Source organism: Elephantulus edwardii, unplaced genomic scaffold, assembly GCF_000299155.1.
Source record: "Elephantulus edwardii isolate Elephantulus edwardi_28Jun2011 unplaced genomic scaffold, EleEdw1.0 scaffold00062, whole genome shotgun sequence".
Lineage (NCBI taxonomy): Eukaryota > Metazoa > Chordata > Mammalia > Macroscelidea > Macroscelididae > Elephantulus > Elephantulus edwardii.
In genome coordinates this window covers 7,039,615-7,061,747 of record NW_006399812.1, presented here as the reverse complement: position 1 = coordinate 7,061,747, position 22,133 = coordinate 7,039,615, and the positions used below count along the sequence as shown (strand labels likewise).

Below are 22,133 nucleotides of genomic sequence, written 5' to 3'. Positions count from 1 at the left end.
TAGGATTAAGTGATGACCTCTGCTCAACTCTGTTTACAAACCTTAGAAAGCTGTCAGGGCATCTTCTGGAGTTGTTTGTTTTTTTATCTCCCTTTAGAAATCAGGGAAAATCCTGCAAAAGGGAGTGAGGAGTGTTGTGTGTTCTCTAAACCCAAATCGCTTCATTCTTAGGACTTCATCTAAACCCCACAGATGTTTAGCCCTGGCAGAAAGTAAAGGGCAGAAGACCTTAGGCCACCGGGAGGGTCACGTGGAGTGTACTCAGGACTGGGGAGGAAGTGGGCACCTCCTTTAGACAAGTGATCCCGGGACACCCAGTTCCCAGTTGAAGCTACCTAACCCCAGGCCTCAAGTCAGAAGATGCCTCGCAGGCAGTTAGCACTGTTCAAGTGTCCTGAACTGACTTTTTTAAACTGCAAAGTCATGACTTTGAAATTAACACGTGTGGCTGAGAACTTGTGGAGAGAGCTAGGATTGAAAGTTCCCTTATTCCTGGCTTACTGGAAATAAACTTGAGCTATAAAATACGCCTATATAAAGAAAAAGTAGTTGGATAAGTCTTAAACTAAAGATCTTTTAAAAGATTGGTTATTGTGGGAAATGCTTGTATTAATTTAAGAACACACACACAAAGAAATACTGACCTAGGAAAATTAACTATGTATTTGAGTGAGTATTAAGAATTTTTTTTTTCTTCTGAACAATATACTCCACTCATGTTTTTGGACTTTTGCCTATGTAGTAAAGTTATAGTTGCACACACTGCTATTTTCTGACCTTTTAAAAAAAAATACAGTCAAAGTACATAATTTTACAAATCATAACAGGAGCATTTCACCTAGTCTTTGTTACCAGTTTTATTGTTTTTTTATCTTAAAAAAAGACATGTACACTTAAGCTAAAATAAAAACCACATGCAAAATAGGAGATTTTTTTTTAAGTTGACCTTAGTGTATTTCAGACTCAATTCACGTACTTAGAACAGTCATCAGCAGTTTTGTGCATTTGTCTGAAATGTCAGACATACCGAAATATGTGACTATCTGGGTTACAGAATTTATTACTGGATTAATGATACCTGGTCAAAGATTTTCTTTCTAGATAAATAAGAGTCTTTATTTCTTCTGAATTAAGTGTCATAGGAGTAAGCTTCAAAAACCTTTGTGTTTTTGCCAACTGGGGGAAAAAAACCAAATGGTTATTAAATGCAAGCACTTAAATTCAGTGCCAAGTTGTTAAGTGTGTAATGTTAGTGTTGGAGGTTTCAATGTTTATGATAAGAAGAGCACTCAATTGAAATTATTCCCCCAAATTAATAGTTATGTTTGAGATTTAGTTTCTTCTGATAATTATGTGAGGTACATAGCCTTACAGAGTTTCTTGAGGGAGTCATTTTCTGTGTGGTTAGAACACTGTAATTCTGTTTGTTACATTTAGAATGTGTAAACAGAACTTTATTTGAAAAGTACACTAAACTGGTATAGACTCCATTGCAGAATTCTGAGCATTGTTACATAGTAGTATAATTGCTTAGGGAATGCTAGCATTTAATAGGTGAATGAATGTTAACGTGTTTCCTGCCATGATCATCCATACAAGCAATTGTGATTAATCAAAGAAAATAAAATTTTCAAGTCACAGAAAATTGAATGATAATAAATCATAATTATTGTCTTTGTCACACTGCATCGTGTTAATAACTGCTCACCCTGCTTTCAATTAATCTAATGCTGATTGCATCTAACCTTTACTAAACAGTTTGGAAAATTGCAGTAGTTTAGCCTGCAACACTTACGATTAGAGACAACAGTTTGAAATGACCAGCTCACCTGAAGTGGTCGTCTCATCGCCGGCTTTATTAAGGCTTGGTAAGTGTACAGACCCCAAAAGGGTCACTTAGTACTTTTAAAAATGTTTATGTCACCGTATTTTATTTTGTGTTTATTTCTTTGGTGGGCCTTTAATGGAGTACCATTTTTCATATGTTCTGGCCAGGTTTGCATTGTATTTTGAGTATATCTTGGTTATGGTAGGAAACAGGAAAGGTTGAGAGAGGATCCTTACCCTGACACTTGTAAACTCTGACTACAGATAGTTCATTTCATCTGTTTTTGAGGCCTTGATTTTGAAATGATAAGACAGCATTTCAAATAATTGTTTTTTGGGGGGTTGTTATTTTGCATAAAGGAAACAAGTTTAAGAAATGAGATGTTTGGTCAATACCCCAAACTTCAAACTTTTCATCAACTTCCTTTAAAGTAGATACTATCATGTAGATTTCATAGACAGGAAACAGCAGATCACAGAGGAGAAACTATGGCCACTAGGTTGTGAGACTTTGTTTTAAGGCCATGTGTTTTGTGCTCAATCCTATAGATTCTTCTTGTAAAAGTTGGAGGAAACTGATGCAGTGCTGCATGAAAACTGTGATTCCTTGTTTGATGAGTTTGTTGATATTTTGGCAACAATCTCTATGAGGTCCATGGACCTAGAATAACCTATGTATAAAATTCCATTAGGAACACACACCTTTGAATGCAGCCAGCTCACTTTAGAGAAAAACTGGCTTTGTTAAATGCTTGCTGCAATGAAGTTAAGACTGAAACTCTAGGACCTTTCCTTTCCTGTGGTTTACTTTTGACCATTTCATTTGTCAGAACACTATGGTAGAAACCTGTTGGCAAGATTCTGCATTGTACCTAAAGCAAAATATTGAATTCACAGGAGTCATTAACTGGTAGATACGAAGGACGCCAAGTCAATCAGTGACAGTGAATCGTTCAGAAGTAGGCTGCTTCTTGTGCCCATCTGTACTTTAATTCCTGTGTTGTCAAATGAAAAGAAGAAAATTTCTCAGAAATGAGAATACAGCTTAGGGAAGAATTATTTTCTAGCAGGAGAAAACATAGCTTGTATTTTAAGTAACAAAACAAGAAAGGTTTTATCTTCATTTGCCTATTATTGAATGAAGAGATCATATAGCATAGTATATGTAACAGCATTTAGATCTGATTAAATATTTGTACTAAAACCTAAATGAATATGTATTTTTGGGCTTTCTTTTCTTTCTTGTTGAGGCTCAAGCTTTGTTCTCTCTTGGCTTGCCAGTGAAGTCTTAGTAGCTTTCCACCATTTACTGAATGACTGACTCATTGCCATTGAGTTAGAACTGACCCACTCCTGACTCGCCATTGAGTTTTCAGAGGCTGTAAATGCACAGGAGGAGATTTCCTATCTTTCTGGTGTGAAGAAGCTGGTGGATGTGAACCCTCTGCTTTTAGATTGAAAGATCAACTCCTTGCTCACTAGGCCATCAGAACTCCCTCCATTTTTATTTATTATTCCTGCTCCGTCCACCCACCAAATTTATGCAACCCTGTGATTTCACACCTTGTCCATCTCACCCTTCTACTCCCATCCCTTCCCTCTGTTGGGTCCCCAAACATGTTTTATTAAGTTATCCTTCTATTTTTATAATAATGGTCTTATGCAGTATTTGTCCTTATGAGACTGAGTTAGTTCATTCAGCCTAATGTCCAGTCTTTCCCAAGTTATATAGCATGTTTCAAAAATCATTGCTCTGTAGTGCTGCATAGTATTTTATTGTGTGAATGTACCACACTTTCTTAATTCATTCAGTTGTGGTTGGACATTTGGGCTGTTTCCATGTTCTTGTACGGTGAATGATGTTATGAACATTGGTGTACAAATCTCCATTTGTTTCTCAGTTCTAATTTCCTTAGGGTATGTTCTTAGTAGTAGAATAGCTGTGTCATAATGGAATTTCTGTGTTCAGCTTTTTTGAGGAATAAACAGACTGCCTGCCTTCCAGAATGGTTGTGTACTCACCAACTGTATATGAGAGTTCCTACCTTTCATCATCTTCTCCAACATTTATTGCTTGCTGCCCTGCTAAATTTTGCCACTGCTGCTGGGGTGAGATGGTATCTCATTGTGCTTTTGTTTTACATCTCTCTTATTGCCAGTGATGTTGAGCATTTCTTCATGTGTCTGTTAGCCATCCAAATGTCTTCCCCTGTTAAAAGTCTTTCCATGTCTTTTGCCCATTTGTAATTGGGTTATCCATCTTTTTATTCTGGAGGCCCATGAGCATTCTGTAAACTTTTGTTATGAGACCCTTTTCTGAGATGGTATTGTCCTGTGTATATAAAAAACTTTTCCCACTAGGGTGAAAAGAAAACCTACTGATTGGGGGGGGGGAAGTTTTTTACTATTTTTAAGTTCATTTCATTGAGACTTTCTCTTGTTTTCTTGGAACTTTTTGATGTAGACTTCTAAACATTCATCTGTCCTGATGATAAGTTAAAACAAGTAAGTCAAAGTTATTACTGTCTTTATTCTAAGAAACATGCTTATTATATTTCTCTTAAAACTTACTTGCTCTCAGTTGCTCTTTTGTTTACTGCCTCTATGCTCTTGGTCTTAGTACTTTATATCTGAAATTTAGCTTTTCTGTAAGAATGAAGATAATAACATTTATCTAGAGTAGTTACTGTGAGGAATAAATAAAATGTTAATTGCTGAGCCCTTCATACTTGTTGTTGTTATTTTGTATCCTCATGTTGGAGCCAGCCCATAACTGACCCTCCAGTGGATTTTCAGGGACAATACCTTGCCAAGGAGGACACTACCCTTCTTTCTTTCTCAGAACAACTGGTAAAATCGAACCGCATGCCTTTGGTGTGGCAAAGCAACTGCTTGATGTTAAGCTCCCAGAGCTCATTGAGACACTTTGTAGCTCAAAGCAAAAGAAAACCTTGAACTCACTGCCTTTGAGTCAGTTCTTACTCATTGCGACCCTGCATTGGGTTTCTAAGGCTGTAAATACAAGGAGAGGAGACTGGCCAGCTTTCTTCCTTGGAATGGCTGGTTAATTCAGACCATCAGAGATAACAGTTTTTTTGTTACCAGTGCAAAACCCTATGGACTGCGTCACTGGAACTCCCCAATTCAATAGCTGCTCAGAAAATTTTTGTTCTCATCTCTGCAAAGAAAAAATTTTTTAAAAACAACCGACAAATCTTTTACAATATTGGTGATATATATCAAGGGTTTATTCAAAATAAACATGATTGTTATTATCTCTGTACCTTGTTTTGCTATCCACCCTCAAAATAGGTATTTGATTAAGAAAAGCTGCCATGTTTAAATACAATTAGCTTGGATCAGATTGCCCAGAATCTAATACTTGTAGAGCTGTGCGATTTAATGATCCATTCCACTTTGTAATTTTAGGTCTCATTTTACTCCTAAGTCTGTTTCAGTTTTGCCAATAATCAGCTGTAAGTATAACAAAATTGCTTCTGAGAGTTTCCATGGAAACTCCTATTAGACAACAGTAAGGCCAGTTGTTATTTTATGCATAATCAGTAATCTTAAATATGCAGTGATTCATTTCAAACAGAATGGAAGTTTCAGAAAGTGCTTGTAATTATGTTCTGCTATGAACTCTGCTCTTTTCTTACTAGGTGCTGCCCTGTATTCTTGTAAGATTTAGGAAGTAAAGGCCAGAAGATATGCCTTAACTCCCCTCGCATGAATCTCACCGACCTTCAGGTTTACTCTTTCAGTGTCACTATCCTCTGCAAAGATGGTGCTTCAGATTTCCTAAGTGAAGTAGTTTTATGAAGAACACAAGTGCTCCTCTCCCTGCTTTAGATTATTGTAGGGTGTTCACACTGTGTGTTCACAAAACAATTTTTCTCTTGTGATTTTCATTATCTTTTTTATGTAAAGTCACAAAAAATGTAAAGAGGACTTATAACTCTAGACTACTCTAAGTGTTTCCTGAACATTTCCTAATGACTACACATAACCTGGCCAGGACAGAACTCATCTTCTATCCCTGTTACTGTTATTTGTAGGATCTCTCTGAGCCATGCTTGACTCAGGGACACCCAGAAATATCTACCTCAACTTACATCTTCTCAAATCTTCTCCCAGTAAACTGCTATACCATTTTCGTTCTGCACATGCAAAAATATAAGGATTATATAGTCTATTTTAATAAGTAGCTCTACTGTGCCATATAATTACAGCCTCTATTTCCAGGGAGTTGCCTAGATAGTTGAATGGAAGTGAGATGGACTAGAAGTCAAGCTGATTTTCCTCCTAGACCAATTTTTTTTCTACAGGTATTTGAGAAACAGGGGGAGCTGATTGCTTTAAGAAGCTTGTGGACACCTCTAGTGATAATGGAGTTTACTCCTGCTTTTTGTATCACGTACAGTTTAACATTTAAAGCAGAAGGATACCTGTAAGCACTAGCTTTACAAGTCTTTTTCTTCCCTAGGCATTCCTTGTGAGCTAACATCAACCATCTCATAAAATGAACATAAAAATCGGGGTAGGTGTTTCAAGTAATAGAATGTAATTTTCTTTGAAAGGTAGAGGGAACAGCAAGCCGCCTTCAAATTAACTACAAAAAGGAAGTTCAAGGCTGATTTCCATTAATGTTTCAAGTTACAGAAGTAGTTTAGTTTCATTTGGAATAGTATAAGCTGAATACCTTAACATCCATTGTCCTCACTTTAGTTTCATTTCGGTTTTTGCTACAGTAAAATTCCTTATAACTAAATGGTAATGCATATTAAAATATAGCAAAAGGTCACTACTCTTAATGTTTACGCATTTAATTTTGTAATACAAATAAATAAAGTGCCCACAAGACATAGAAAGCTAAACTCTACTTAATATGACTAGACCATTTGAATAGCATATTGTTTAATTAATTAGAACCTAGAGAATACCTATCATGGCTGTTACAGTGTTCCACTTCTATAATTTTACAAGGAGTTCTGGTGGCATAGTCTGCAGGGAGTTGAGCTACTAACCTAAAGTCTGCCTCTTCAAATCTACCAGCAGCACCACTGGAGAAAGATGGGCAGTCTCCTCAGTCCAGTTTAGTCTCAAAACCCCCTTCGGAGGGACCAGCTCTGTGTGGACTCCCCCTCAAAGACAATGAATTTTTTTAGTGTTTGTATTTACATTTTCCTCTATCTTCATTATCTTTTTTAGCTGTGGGAGATTAGTACTCATTCTATACTTGTTAAGGTGAGATTTGATTTTGCTCCCAAAAGGTTCTAAAGTTTGCTTTATCTCCTTACAGCATGCTTTCCAGGAATGTTTGATAATTGATCTTTTTTACACTTGGAGTTTGGTAATAATTTTTAGTGAAATTAAGATTAGTTCTAAATAGTCATCCTTAGCAAAAAGCTTCTAATTCTGCTTTTCAAATTTTGATTGAAGTAATGATTGCACTTTTATTATTACTATTATTATTATTTTATTTTTTTGTAGCACAGGTTATGTTTTAATGGAGCTTTTTTCCTTTTCCAACTCATAAGTAATATCACCTGGTTGGAGAGAGTGGTAATTTTGATGGTGTCTCTCTAGAGACTAAGGTGCATCTGATACAGGCCATTGTCTTTGCAATCACTTGTTATGCATCAGAGAGTTGGACACTGACCAAGGAGGACAGAAGGAGAATTGATACCTTTGAGCTGTGGTGCTGGAGAAGAGTATTGAGAGTACCATGGACTGCTAGGAAAACAAACGGATTCATCCTGGAAAGGGTTAAACTGGGCAGCTCCTTGGAGTCAAGGATTCTGAGGCTCTGTCTAACATAACATGGACATGTTGTAAGGAGAAACTGGTCATTGGAGAGGGACATCATGCTTGGGAGGGTGGAGGTAAGCACAGGAGGGGAAGGCCCTTTATGGGGTGGATTGATTCAGTGACTGGGGTAATCGGGATGGGTGTGTCAGAGACAGTGCAGTTGGCACAGGGCAGAGCAGAGTTTAGGGCTGTTGTACATAGGGTCGTTATGAGTCGCAAGCGACTCGATGGAACATAACGACAACAACATACTTGTAAACTGTAAACTCAAAATTGCCTGTAGAAATCCAAGCATAATACATTTACAGTTCAAAATTCACTTAACTGTCTGTGTCTATTTCTTAGAAAGTACTGATTATTTAAATAACTTTTTTTTAAAAAATCACTATGTTGTATCCATCCTTGCGTTGAAAAGAGGATTCTGATGTTAACTGAGTTGTTATTATGTGCATTCTGGTTGAAACCATGGCTGACCCTCTAGTACGTTTTTCAGAGGCAGTAAATCACACAGGAGTAGATTGTCCAGCTTCTGCAGAGCAGCTGATGGATTCAAACTGTAGCAGCACAACTCCTCACCATTAGGTCACCAGAGCTCCCTTAGCTAACTAACTAGAAAAACTAAATCAGTGAAAAACTCCTACGTTCCCTGTTTTGTGTTCAGTACTGTGCTAGGTGCTAGAACCTATTAAGAAGTTAACAATGAGAAATGGGGGACATTTAGTTGTTAATGACTAATGTGCTAATTGCTTTAAGGGAGGTCTGGTGCTATAATCCTTAGAGAGTTGCCCTGCTAACTAACCCAGAGACCTAGTGGTTCACTTCCACTGGCAGCTACAGTCTGTGAGTAGCTCCTCAGGAGAAAAATGGGCAGTTCCTGGTGTTGAGATTTAAAATTTTGGTAACCTAGTGGAGAGAGTCACTGTGAGTTGGACCTAACTTGATTGTAGCTGATTTTGCATGCTAGTTTATTTACTTGAAATGATTCATTTAAGTCTTCTTATAACCCGGCTTTTATACTCTTTTTCCTCACTTTACAAGTTTGAGAAAGCTAAGCTTAGAGACAAAAGAAAGTTATAGAACCCCTGTTGGTCTTCTTTTGGAGCCCATATTCTCATCTCTAAAGGCGTCCCAACACACCCCTTCTAGGAGCTTTATACTGTAGGTGGTATTCCCCCTATTTGGGAGTCTTCAGGGATTTTTTTTGTCTTCTTGCTGACTCACCAGTTGTTGGCATTATTCCACAGAGGGGAAGTCCCTCAAGGTTTGTGTTCGCAGATTGACTGAAAAACTGACTTGTTTGTTTATTGGGATAGAAAACTTACTAGCAGGAAGATGCAGTGCTGCCTGACTCCAGTGACAGTACGATAACTGCCGGAGATAGTAGGAACCAGCTCGCTACTTTATACCCTTAGATAGACCACTGCCAATATGAAACAAAGGCTAAGAATTACCTAGAGTTTTGGAAAATGTTAACAATACGTAATGCTTAATTTAAAGGGAAAAGCTTTACCTGTTTGGTGTCTCTCTAGTCCTACAAGCATGGCTAAAAACGATAGAGGGAATGGTCACTTTCCCCTCTTTCTGAAATGAGTAAAAGACGCCTAAGAATTGAGCTGGTTTAGCTTAACTTTAGCCCTTTGAAGAGTGTTTATAATCTGTTTTATAAATAATAGGATAGGAAAAGAGAACAAAACAATATGACAGAAAAATTAAAAAAATTGAGTAACTTCCTTGATGCATTAGTCTTACTTGAGCTCCCATTACAGTCTACTTGGTCTCCTTTTATGGCTCTATTTATTGCAGTTGGTTACAAGTCACTTTTTTGACCCCACAAGTGACTTTTAGTTAATTTTATGCAGAGTGTGTTGATTATATTTTTGGTAAAAGTATTTATTAAAATGTTCATTGTGTGCTGACACTGGTGATACAGCAGTTTATAAAACAAACAACCACACCCCTATTGTACATATAAGAGTTGTGTCATTTTTGATGTTTTTTTTTCTCTCTAAAGAGGAGTTCTGAAAACTTTTCAGAGTTCTGAAAATTAGATATATTGGAATATGATTCTGCCCTCAAAAAGTCATGTAAAATTAAGGTATAGTGTGGCAAAGTCCTCTACTGGCCTATAAATAAAAAAAAGGAAATGAAATAGCTAATTGAGTGATTGGTATTCATAAGGTCAACACATGAAACATCAACTGAATTCACTATCCTTAAATAGATTTTCCAGGCCATGCTGCTTCCATAAAGGTCACTGGCAGAACTTAATACCCTTTTATTAAAAGAAAATGGGAATGGTGGAATGGCCTTTTCACATCTTATTTGGATAGGTTGAATAGGCAAATTTTAGTTCATTTTATAAAATTTTGTTATTTCATATTTTACACTTCAAATATGCCTGTGATCCAGCATGCCATTTACCATGGAGAAACATCTAGACTTATAAAGCTGAGGATTCTAATGAACTGTGGTAATCAACAATGGTAATTAAGTTGGTAAAAGCAATTGTTTTAACTCTTTATATGCATATAATTTTAAGGAAGCAAAGGATTTAATTCTTAGCCAGGAAATGGGCAGATATGCTGCAAAAGACTCATTTAACGTGCTGCTAAAAAAAAAAAAAAGTTAACTTGACTCATTGCCATCAAGTGGGAGCCATCTCATAGCTGAGCCTCGTTGAATTTCCAAGGCTCTACATACAGGAGTTTACCCATCTTTCTCCTGGAGACCTATGGGTAGATTCAAACAGCCAGAAAGGTGTGACCTTTAGGTTTGCAGCTAAATGGCTTACTGACTGCCATCAGAGTTCCTTAAAGTGCTGCAGACATCTTTAAAATGCTGCAAAGCAAGAATGTCACTCTGAGGGCTAAGTTTGCCTGGCCTAAGCCTTAGTAGTTTTAATTATGTGATATATGTTTGAAAGTTAGATAATGCTTAGGAAGACTGAAGAATTGATGCCTTTAGACTATGGTATTGGCAAAGAATACAAAAAAAAATATCAAAGACTGCCAAAGGAAGAACCAAATATATCTTTGAAGAAATGCAGCTAAAATGCTCCTTTGAAGCAAAGACAGTAGTGAAACTTTGTCTTATATACTCTTGGACTTGCTGTCAGGATGGGCCAATCCCTGGAGATGGACATGCTCTGTAAAGTACAGGATCAGCCAAAAAAGAGGAAGACCTTTAATGAGATAGATTGGGATGGTGACCATACCACTAGATTTAATTAAGCACTCAGTGTTAAGGGTGCTGCTGCAGATAGGGTCAGCACTTGACTGGAGGCCACCCAACAACAGATTAAGGGCAGCCCTATTCAGTCATTTGATGTGCATCTTTGTGGTGTTGTCCTTCAATGCCCTTGAGTTAATTGTGACTCATAGTGACTGTACATGCAGTAGAACAAAACACTGCCTGATTAGGTGTTATCTCCACAGTCCTTGATGTGTTTGACCCTTTTCTTACAGCCATGGTGCCACTGCTTCCCTAACCCTCAGCTAAGCAGTGCTGTTTTTTTAGGGATTATTTCCTCCTGATAACATGTCCTTTAGTATGTGAAACAGTGTTGCCATTTTTGCATCTAGGGAGCAATCTTTTCTAGTAATTGGTTATTTCTGAGTCTCTTTACATTTGCAGATATTGCATATAAATAGTTATTTTTGTACTTAACAACTCATGCTTTATATCCATTTTGTGGCATTACTTTTTTCATATTATGGTTTTGTGATTTTTCATAGCACTATACCTCTTTTCTTTAAATATTTTTAGGCATGTCCTTGAATAGAGGTATTATAATTTATCATTCACTCCTCTCTGTAGGATGCATTAATTTCTTAGTGCTTTAAATTTGTATTTATGTAGAACTGAATGTAAAGGAGAATCATGACTAAAAAGTTTTATAATTTTTCTCTGTTTTGCAATGAGACGGTAGTGATGATGCTCAAACTGCTGAATCATCTATATTGCCATCTTTTATCTCTTAAAGATTGAACAAGCTAGAAATGTCTTCAGACTTGTCTGATCAAGGGAGTTTCTTTGGAAGAGATTTATACTTGGCCATTAAGTCAAAGTGTGGATAGGTCACTGGCAAGAAGCAGAGCCTGCCAAGATACATTTATAAACTGGTCAGCGCATGGTTTCTACTTCTTTTTCTTTCTCTTTTCCTACAGAGTATTTATTTCCATATTCATTCTTGTTGATTGCCATCGAGTTGAGCATGACTCATAGCAACCCTATGAACAAAAATTCTGAAGCCTTACTATAACTATCAACATTTATCAAAGTTCATAGTAGCCAGAGGCATGTTGTTTAGGAAGTGGATGCCACTCCTCCTTCTTAGTACTATATATGTTCCAATTATTAACTGTTAATATAGTCTATTGTTTTTAAGTCAACTATGAATCATTGCTACCCTATAAAAACCAAATCTGAGCATTGCCCCATTACAATTTCTATCATGCCAAAGGCCATTTGTGGTAAGTTACTGTGTCAGGCCATTTTGTTTGTGGTCTTCCTCTCTTTTCACTGACCTTCTGCCTTTCCCAGCATGTTTGTCTCTCTGTAAGTATAGCTTCCTCCTGAAAATATGCCTGAAGTAAATGAGACAAGGTTTCACCATCCTTGCCTCCAAGGAGCACTCTGGGTAGACTTCCTTCAAGACAGATGTGTTTGTTCTTTTGCCAGTATATTTTAAATTATAATGTAACATATATTTGGCAGTATATTATAAATGGTGACTCTTTTTTTTATACATGTTTATTTTTTTTACAATATATTCTGCCCATTTAATCCCCCCATTTCATTCATTGTTGCACATTTTTCTCCCTGCACACCTCTCCCACCCAGTTATCTTTTTTCTTTTTAAAAAGAAAAAAAAAATCCTTTCATTGTTGTACAAGTCCACAGTCCACTTTACTATCTATTTCTTTTCCTGGAATCTTGTCATGAAAATAATACCTAATCATATATTCCTTTTAAACAATTCTCTCCCTCATCTGTTACAATGAAGTATACATTATTTATACTCTCCTTTCTTAGGTTCCTCCTACCCCCATGTCAGTTCCATTTTACAACAGTGGCATCATTCAGTATTTGTTCTTTTGTGACTGAGATACATCACCCAGCATAATGTTCCCCAGGGTCACCCATTTTGTATAAAATTTCATGATTTCCTTATTTTTCAATGCACCATGGTATTCCAATGTGTGAATATACCACAGCTTCTCTATCCATTCGTTTGTTGATGGGCCCTTTGATTGATTCCATCCCTTAAAGCATCAATAAACATGGTGTACATATATCTGTTTGGGTGGCAGTTATGGTTTCTTTAGGGTATCTTCCCAGTAGTGGACCTTCTGAGTGAAATGTCTATTTGCAACTTTTTGAGAACGTGCCACACTGCCTTCCATAGTGATTGCATCATTTTACACTCCCACAAACAGTGAATAAGGGTTCCAGTTTCTCCACAACCTCTTCAGCGTTTGTTGTTTGCTGCTCTGTTGCTATTCTTACTGGGGTGAGAGGATTTTTCATAGTTGTTTTGATTTGCATCTCTCTTAGAGCTAGGGATCTTGAACACTTCATGTGTTTGTTCATCATCTGAATGTCTTCTTTGCTGAAGTGTCTGTTCATATCCTGTGCCCATTTGGGTTGTTTATCTTGTTATGGCACTCGAGTATTCTATAAATTCTACATATAAGTACCCTATGTGCATAGGATTTGTTTCTTAGAAGGTCTAATTCATTTATTTTATCCTCTACTGATTGTAAGTTTTTCAGGATGCTTGGAAGACTGTTCATATTGTGGATTAGGGCTTCTAGAGTTCTTCCAAGCTTTTCTGTAATGAAGTTTATAGTCCTTGATTTTAGTCCCAGGTCCTTGATCCATGTTGAATTGGTTTTTGTATATGGAATGAGGTGTGGATCTTGCTTGAGTTTTCAGCAGCTAGTTTTCCAGTTTTGCCAACACGATTTGTTAAAAAGGCTGTTGTTTCTCCACTTTGATTGATTTAACCTCTTTGTCAAAATCAGTTGACCATAGGTAGATGGGCTAATTTCTGGGCTCTCAATTCTATTCTATTGATCTATGTGTCTGTCATTGTACCAGTGCCATGCTGTCTTGACCACCATGGCAGTGGAGTAGGATTTGAAATCAGGTAGTGAGATGCCTGCTACCTTGTTTCTTTTTTTAAGGAGTATTTTGCTTATGCAGGGTCTCTTTCCATTCCAAATGAAATTCGAAATTGCCTTTTCCATTTCATTCAAGAATGGAATTGGTATTTGTATTGAGATTTCATTGAATATGTAAATTGCCTTTGGTTGTATTGTCATTTTTACAACACTGAGTCTTCCTATCCATGAGCAAGGTATATTCATCTATTTCTCCAAGTCTCTTTTTGTTTCTTGTAGTAATGTTTTATCGTTTTCTTTGAATAGATCCTTTGTGCTTCTGGTTAGATTTATTTCCAAGTATTTAATCTTGTGATTAGCTATTGTGATGGGTATTGTTTTTCTTAGCTCCAGTTCTGTATTCTCTTTGTCACTGTAGAGAAATCCAATTGATTTTTGTATGTTGATCTTGTATTCTGTCACTTTGCTGAATTGGTCAACTATGGCCAGTAGTTTTCTTGCTGAATCTTGAGGGTTTTCTAAGTATACTATCATATCATCTGCATATAGAGATAATTTTACCTCTTTTTTGCCAATTTGGATACCTCTTATTTCCTTCTCTTGTCTTATTGCTATCACTAAGACTTCCAATACAGTATTGGATAGGAGAGGTGATAGTGGGCATCCTTGCCTAGTTCTTGTTCTCAAAGGGAATGCCTTTGGCTCTTGGGTTTGCATATATACTTTTTGCTAGGTTGAAGAACTTCCTCTAATCCTATTTTGTTGAGAGTTTTAATCAGGAAAGAGTGTTGGAATTTGTCCAAGGCCTTTTCTGCATCAATTGATATGTTATGTGGTTCTTGTTCTTTGCTTTTTTAATGTGATGAATTACACTGATTGTTTTTCTTACTTTGAATCACCCTTGCATATCAGTTATGAATCCCACTTGGTCATGGTGAATTATTTTTTTAATGTATTGTTAGATTTTATTGGCCAAGATTTTATTCAGGATTTTTGCATCTATGTTCATGAGAGATATTGGCCTATAATTTTCTATTTTGGTGGTGTCTTTACCTGGCTTTGGTACATTCATAGAATGTGTCTGGAAGAATTCCATCTTTTCTATATTCTGAAATAGTTTATGTAGGATTGGTGACAGTTTTTCTGTGAATGTTTGATAAAATTAACTTGTAAAACTATCTGGTCCAAGGCTTTTTTTGGCTAGAAGTTATTTTATTAGCTTTTCAAATTCTTGTGTAATGGGTCTGTTCAGATGTTCAATTTTGGTTTGTGTCTGTTTAGGTTGGTTGTGAATTTCTAAGTATTTGTCCATTTCCTCTAGGTTTTCATATTTCTTTGAGTATAGTTTTTCATAATATCCTATTGTTAATCTTTTTATTTTAGCTGTTTCTGTTGTGACATGCCCGTTTTACCTTTTATTCAGATTATTTGTGTATTTTCCTTCATTTCTTTTGTTAGTTTTGCTAGTGGTTTGTTGATTTTATTGGCTTTTCCAAAGAACTCACTCCTAGTTTAGTTGATTTATTTTTTTTTTTGTTTTCTATTGCATTTATTTCTTCTCTAATTTTTGTAGTTTCAGTTATTTTAGAGGGTGTTGGGTTTTCTTGCTCTTCTTTTTCAATTTGTTCGAGATGTTGGCTTAGAGAGTCAATGATCATTTTTTCCTGCCTTTTGACATGTTTGCTTTTTGCTATAAATTAACCTCTGATTACTGCTGTTTCCCAGCTGTAATTGACCTCTGATTATTGGTTGTTTCCCAGAGGTTTTGGTGATGTTTTAGGTGGTGTTTTTATTTATTTCATGGAACTTTTTAATTTCATTTTTAAATTTCTTCTAGTACCCACTCATGTTCAAGCAAGATGTGGTTCAACTTCCAAATGTAAGGGGAGGGGGTGTTCCTCCTTTTTTCCTTTTGTTATTAATTTATAATTTTGTAGCTTTGTGGTTTGAGAAGATACTTTGTATTATTTCTATGTTTTTTTTAAATTACTTATGCTTGCTTTGTGACCTAAAATGTGATCTATTCTGGAGAATGTTCCATTCAATTTGAAGAACAAATTATACTCTGCTTTTTATGGGTGCATTAACCTCTAAATATCTATGCGGTTGATTTATTGTGTGGTTTAATTCTTCAGCATCATTTTTTAGTTTCTTTTTGGTAGTTTTGTCTTTTCTTGGAGTGGTGTATTAAAGTCTCCATGTACTATAGTTGTGTTGTCTATTTCCTTTTTTAGTTTTGTTAATGTTTGTTTTATATATTTTGCAGGTCTTTTATTTGGTGCAGAGATATTTATTATTGTTATGTCCTCTTGTTCTATTGACCTTTTAAGCTATTACGTCCTTTTTGATGGTTTTTGCATTGAAATTTATTTTATCAGAGATTAATATAATTATTCGTGCTTTGTTTCTGGTTGCCATTTGCTTGGTATATTTTTTCACACTCTTATTTTTAGTCATTCTTTATCTTCACTTTTCAGGTTTGTCTCTTGTAGACAGCATATTGATGGATTTTGGGTTTTTTATCCAATTTGCTACTCTTTTTTTCTTCAGTGGTGCATATAAACCATTCACATTCAGTGCAATAATTGAGAGGCAAGGTTTTATTGTTGTCATTTTGTTGAATTCTTTTTGATGTTGTTGCTAGTTACTGTGGTCTATCCTGCTTTCTGTGGCACCTCTATAAGAATGACATCTCTCATTGTTTCTTGCAGTGCTGGTCTTGTTTTTACAAACTCCCTTAGGTTCTATTTTTTTGGTAATATCTTGATCTCTCCTTCATATTTGATGGACAATTTCACTGGGTACAGTATTATTGCTTCACATTGTGTTCTTTGAGTGTTTGATATATGTCACTCCTGTCTTCTTGCTCAGATGGTTTCTTCTGAGAAATCAGCACTTAATTTTATTTGTTCTCCCTTATAGTTTACCCTTTGTTTCTCCTTGACTGCTGTCAGAATTCTCTCATTTTTGGTTCTGGCAAATTTGACTATGATATGCATTGGTGTTTTATTTTGGGGTCTATTCTTTATGGTGTTCATCCAGCTTATTGAATATATATTCTCTCATTCCACAATATGCCTGTGAAGTTTTTTGTAGTAATTTTTTCACAACTTTTTCAGTGCCTTTACTTGCTTTTTCCTCTTATGGGATTCTGATGATGCACATGTTATTTCTCTTGATAGTGTCCCACATTATTCTTAGGTTTTCTTCTTTTTTCTTCTGCTTTTTACTCTAGCAGGTCAGTGGTAATAATTCTATCTTCTGTTTCACTGGTCTGTGTTCTATCTCTTCATTTCTATTCATGTGTCCATCATGTTGACAGCATCTGAAACATTGGACCTCATATTTTGGATTGTGATTTCTTGTTTATCCAGAGCTTTTAAGGCCTCATTTGTTTTATCTGCCTTGTTTTGAATTGTGGGTTTTTTGGCTTTTTTTTTTTTTAAGCTTCTCTTGGTTTTTGCTTGCAGTGTCCTATAATGCTTCAAGTTTGTCTTTCACCCATTGGAAATATTCAGTCATTGTTCTTTTAAATTCTTTGTCAAAAAGTTCCATCACATTTTCTGGCTTCAGGAAATCCATTGTTACTTTTTGGGGCTGACATCTTGCTTTGTGCCTGTGTAAGATGTGAGGTAGTCTGCTTCTTATGTGGCGTTGTTGTGATAGAGTTTTTCATGCTTGAGACAATAATAGGTTCTTCAGTGCTTCAGTGCTACAAAAGAGGGTGGGGTAGTTTTGCAGGCTGTTTTACTCTCTGAACTTCTCTTCCAAGGGAAGTTTCAGGTCACGGCCTGTGAAAGCAGTCTCTTCTGTTTATAACTGTTGCAGGTAGGTCAAATTGAGGCATTCTGGACTGAAGGCAGTTTGTTGACTGCACGTGAGGAGATGCAAGGCAAAGTGTGAAGCTATGGGCACAGAATGGGCACAGGTTCAGGGCAGGCATAGGTGCAGGGCACAGGCACAGACGTAGGGCACAGGCACAGGGCCTTCACAGGTGCAAGTCAGGCATGGGTTCAGGGCGAGAGTGCAGACTCTTGCTGATTGGACATGTGCGAGGACCTTACTCAAATTTCAGCCGTCCTGGTCGCTCCCTGGTGGGCCCTGCTCTCTGGTAGACCACAGCCCCTCCCCCCAGCCCCTGTCTGGCTTTGCCCCCCAGATGTTGACTCTTGAGTGATCTAGGAAACATTGAAAGAAGATGGATGGAATACACAGAGTCGCTGTACAACAAGAACTGGTTAGCATCTCCTTTGTATTTCCTTTTAAGGAGGGAGATCCATCCCTTTGGAGATTAATTTTCTAATCTGTCTTTACTCTTTTATCCTTACGCCTGCCTTCTCTTTTTTTTTTTATCTTCTTCCTGTGCTCCAATAAAAAGCTTTGGCCTACAGTCTAATGACCCATACACTAAAGTCTGCTCTCCCAAGAAATACTAAAATAATTGCTGTATACTGGAGTACCTTATTGGTACTTGCTTCTCTAGTCTTCCACCAGGCACAATTCTTTTGCCTGTACAAGAAGGATGAAGAAGGGAACTGACTACATGATGACAACATAACAATAATTTAATAATTAGAGGTTCTGGAAGAAAAGAAACAACTGGTTGACACTGAAAATTTTAGAAAAGTACCATGTGAATAAGAGCCAATGATAAGGAATAAGTTGAAGCTGCACTGATGGCCCTTGGAAAAATATAAGGCTCCAGGAACTGAAGAAATAACACTTGACAGGTTTAGACTAACTGATAAATATCCCTGAACATCCTCACCACTCTGTTTCGGGAAATTTGGAAGGCAGCTTCTTGGCCAACTGATTAGAAGAGATCCATATTTATTTTTATTCCCAAGAAAGGCGATACAACGGAATGTGGGAATTATTCAAGAATATCATTAATGTCATATGCAAGGAATCGATACTGCTGAAGATCCTCCAAAAATGGCTAGAACAGTACATCACAGAGAATTGCCAGAAGTTTAAGATGAGTTTAGAAGAGGCTGTGGCATTAGGGATATCATATCATTGCAGATATCAGGCAGATCCTGGCTAAAAGCAGAGATGACCAGTAGAATGTCTGTTTGTGTTCTATTGATTATTCAAAAGCCTTTGGCTGTGTGTATTATAAAAATTATGACTAACAATGAGAAGAATGGGATTCCCAGAATACTTAATTGTGCTCATGAGAAACCTAGACCTAGAGAGATCAAGAAGCTGTTGTTGGCACAGAGCAGGAGAACACTGTATGGTTCAAAATCAGGAAATGTGTATGCCAAGATTCTGTCCTTTCTCCATTACCTATTCAGTCTGTGCGCTGAGCGTATTCAAGAAGCTGGACTCTATGAAGAAAATAAGGCATCAAGCTTGGAGGAAGAAACAACAATTTATGTTACACATATGACACAACCGTGCTTGCTCAAAGTGAGAGCATGAAATGCTTGCTTCAGAGGATCGGAGACTCCAGTCCTCAATATAGATTGCATCTCAATATCAAGAAAATAAAAATCCTCACCACTGGACTTACAGACGACATCACAATAGATGGAGAAAAGATTGAAATCATCAGTTGTTTCATCTTGGTTGCATTCACAGTCAACACACTTGGTACCTCACAAGTCCACTGTCTCTCCAAATTATCTCCAGGAATCTCTCCAAATTAATGAGGAACAATGATGTTAGTTTCAAGACTAAGGTGTGTCTGATTGAGTCCATGATGTTTTCAATCACTTGTTATGCATCTGAGAGCTGTCAGAATGACAGAAGAATGGTATTGTAAAAGAATACTGTATATTTCATGGAGTACAGAAAAAAAAAATCAAACAAGTATATCTTGAGAAAAGTACAGCCCGAGTGCTCTTTGGAGGCAAATGTTGCAAAACATTTTTGCATATATTGATCGCATATATTTTGGGCATGTTTCTAGGAGAGGTTTAGAGAGGGACGTTGTACTGGGAAAAATAGAGGGTTGGCTAAAGGGAGAGAGACTCACAGTGAGATGGATTGATACTGCTTCTCTGTGCATCTTTTGTTACTTTACTAGCCATTGTGTTTCAGGAGTTTGAAAAAATTACTCCTCAGGCTTTCAGAGTTTTCCTTCTGACTGAAAACTATCACTTTTATCTTGTGCTACATCTTTTAAATTGGCTACTCAGGATTGGCTAAGGAGAAAGAAAATTCTAATCAGAGTTTAGTGATCTTCAGTTTGTGCAATTCCCAAAGAGAATCATGCATAAAATGCTGATGGCATGTACAAGAAGAAAGAAAAAAATTTATCCTTTCCTCTGGCTAGGATTCTGTTTCCACAATTCTGTTTATTTTCTTGCTAGTATATAAGGCCCCAAGAAAAAGAAAAATTTTCTATTTATTTTATGTTTCAAGTATTTTGTATTGAGTGTTCCATTAAAAAGTTCTTGTTTTTAAAATCAGATTGATAAAAAAAAGATACTCTTTCAGGTAGTTGAGACATTTTTTTTTTGTGGTTGAGATTTTTAGAACTCTTAACCACTTACAAAGCTTTCTTCATTGTTTGCTATTTGTGACTATCATGTGCTCTGCCGACACAAAGATACTTCGTTCAAATCTATCAGCTGCTCCACAGAAGAAAGATGGGCACTTTCTTCCTGTCCATTTTACAACCTCTGAAAAGCCCCTGAATAGTCAGCTTTGGGTTGGTTCTGAGTTGATGGTATGCAGCAAAACAACAGCATGATAAAATAAATGTAGACCTGGTATTACAGATTTTTATATACCTTTTGAAAATTAGATTTTATTATTACAATTGGAAATAGTCTCTTTGAACCTAGAAGCAGCAGATGTTCTCTGATTATGATTTAGAGTGACTGTGTATTTTCATTTCATATTTTGTAACCTTAGAAGAAGAAAACACATTAATGTTTCTTCTTTGGGATGTTAGGTGCCAGTCTAGTAGACTACAGTGAGAATACATTGGGATATGATACAAAAATTTGTAGAAAACACTAATTGCAATAATTAAAAGAAGTTTTGGAATTTTTGGAACTTGTTTAAAAATCTGATTCTCAATGGATTAAATAGTCAAATGCAAAGAGTGAAAAAAGAGCCAGCAAAGCAACCAGTCAACCTCCCAACCAACCAGCCTCAATATTAACTTGACTATGATGGATTGATTATCTGTTGTCCAAACAGAACAAGGGAACACTGCATGGTTTAAAATCAGAAAGTTGTGCATCAGTGTTGTGTCATTTCTTAATACCTCTTCAATCTGCATGCTGAGTAAATCATTCAAGAAGTTGGACTCTTAAGAAGCATGTAATATTTGTCTTGGAAGATACTCATCAGTAGCCTGCATTCTGCAAATGACAAAACTCATCAATAGCCTGCATATTTGCAAATGACAAAAAGTTTTATTACTGCAAGTGAGAAGGACTTGAAGTGCATGCAGCAGAGATTCAAAGATTACAGCATTCTATATGTGTTGCATCTCAATATCAAGTAGATAAAACCATCACCATTGGACTGATAGGCAACATGATTATAGATGGAGCAAAGATTGAGATTGTCCACAATTTTATTTTACTTGGATCCACAGTCAACACTGTTGGTACCAGCAGTCAGGAGATCAAGGTGTATATTGCATTGAGCAAATCCTCTGCCATGGAGCTCCCCACGTTACTGAGGAACAGTGATGCCAGTTTGAAGACTAAGGTATGTCTGATTGAGGCCATTGTCTTTTTAGTTGCTTGCTATGTGTCTAACATCTGGACAATGAATAAAATTGACAGAAAAAGGATTGATGCCTTTAAGCTGTGGTATGGGAGAAGAATACTGAATATATTATGGATTGCCAAGGAACAAACAGATATGTCTTAGAGAAAAATGCAGCCAGAATGCCCCATTGAGGTGAAGATGGCAAAGCTTCATGTAGCATACTATGGGCATGCTGCTAGAAAAGGCTATTCCTTGGAGAAGGATACCTTGTTTGGAAAGGTAGAAGACAAGAAAAAGAGAGGAAGACTCTCTATGAGGTAGATTGACATAGTGACTGTAACAGCAGGCTAAGGTGTGTCAGAGATGATGAAGATGACACAGGATATGATAGGACCTCTCCAAAGCAATGGTGTCTCTCTGGAGACTAAGGTGCATCTGATACAGGCCATGGTCTTTGCTATCACTTGTTATGCATCAGAGTTGGACAGTGACTTAGGAGGATAGAAGGATAATTGATGTCTTTGAGCTGTGGTGCTGGAGAAGTATTGATGGTACCACGGACTGCTAGGAAAACAAACAGATTCATCCTGGAAAGGGTCAAACTGGGCGGCTCCTTGGAGGCAAGGATTCTGAGGTTCCATCTAACATACTTTGGACATGTTGTAAGGAGGGACTGGTCCTTGGAGAGGG

General features: G+C 36.8%; 1 protein-coding gene across 2 annotated transcripts in view; it reads left to right on the top strand.

Annotated features, from left to right (window-relative positions):
* Nucleotides 1-22,133, top strand: part of PHKB (phosphorylase kinase, beta) — a 206,318-nt gene that overhangs the window by 276 nt on the left and 183,909 nt on the right. The gene's annotated exons all lie outside the window — the stretch shown is intronic.